Source organism: Harmonia axyridis, chromosome 5, assembly GCF_914767665.1.
Source record: "Harmonia axyridis chromosome 5, icHarAxyr1.1, whole genome shotgun sequence".
Lineage (NCBI taxonomy): Eukaryota > Metazoa > Arthropoda > Insecta > Coleoptera > Coccinellidae > Harmonia > Harmonia axyridis.
This window is the reverse complement of record NC_059505.1, coordinates 35,526,494-35,527,766: the sequence shown is the minus strand read 5'-3', so window position 1 is coordinate 35,527,766 and position 1,273 is coordinate 35,526,494. Positions and strand designations below refer to the sequence as shown.

Here is a 1,273-nt window from a genome sequence, read left to right as displayed (position 1 = left end):
ACGTTCAAAGACAATTTTTTGCATCAAATTTTCTTCAGCGACGAAGCACATTATTCATTTGAGGATTATGTGAATTTTCGCAGTGAGAATTCTCGTGTAACTGTTAAGAGGCCATTACATACACAAAAAGTCACTGTATATGTGTGCAATTTGGTTTTATCGAATAATTATTATATTCGCGATTCACTTCAGGATCGTTTCAAATATAAAATTGATGTATACGCTTTATCAAAGTAGATAATTAATCAAAAAAATGAATTCTTCAGCGATCAACGTAACTCGAAAAAAAAAAGGATGTGTCAGGTGTGGGGTTCGAACCCACGCTCCCAATCGGGAACCAGAGCTTAAATCTGGCGCCTTAGACCGCTCGGCCAACCTGACGTTGGGAAAGGTTGGCTGATTTATGCAATGTATGTCGAGCGATACTAGTAAGTTCAGTTGATTTGCTGATTTTTAGTGAGCATGTTGCAAAGTATAGCTACAACATGAAGTATAAGTACCAAAAAATATTTCATATAAAATAAAAAAAAATATAAAAAAAAATAAAGCTGAAATTGAAGTTGAAAAGCTAAATATAATACTGGGTAATTCAATTATACTACATTTTTGGTGATTAATTGCTTTATAAACGTTCATGAAAATGATCATGATTTCATGAAATAAAGAAAGTATTGACATGAATTCATATGATTTTCCATGGTTGTATTATAATTAACCTTAGCTTCGGTTAATATAAAATTATATTTTTCTTCAAAAAATAAAAAGTGAAAAATTATTTTAGAAAATAACCGTGCGTGGTTTTTCTGCAACTTTTTTTGATCGGACACTCTACTACTAGGACTAGGGATCGCCAATTCTATCACCGCTCACCAATTTTTCGAAGACCACACAGTTTAAAAAGAAACTGAATTCGTTTTGTTTTGGGGAAAAAACCAAAAAATTTAATTTCTTTACAAAAATCTTTATATCTCCTTTTGAAGATCAAACTCTTATCTAAAACATGATGAGGTTTCAAGTTGATATATCTTTAGTCTGGGATTCTCAAGAATCCTCAAGAAATTTATCATTTTTTTTTTGAAAATATCAGTTTATGACTTATAATTTCTCAAATAATGGATTAATCGCCCAACTTCGTTTTTTTTTCAAGTTCCAGGCTATTGCAAATTCGAGTGAAATTTTTCGATATCAAAATTTTCAGGCAAAAACGAAATTAGGCTACATAGGGATTGCCAATTCTAACACTGCTTACCAATTTTTGTTAGACCTCACAATT

General features: G+C 31.2%; 1 non-coding gene across 1 annotated transcript; it reads right to left on the bottom strand.

Moving 5' to 3' along the window:
• Positions 1 to 297: 297 nt before the first annotated feature.
• Positions 298 to 381, bottom strand: Trnal-uaa. The gene has a single exon. It is a non-coding gene; the product is annotated as a tRNA-Leu (tRNA).
• Positions 382 to 1,273: the final 892 nt, after the last annotated feature.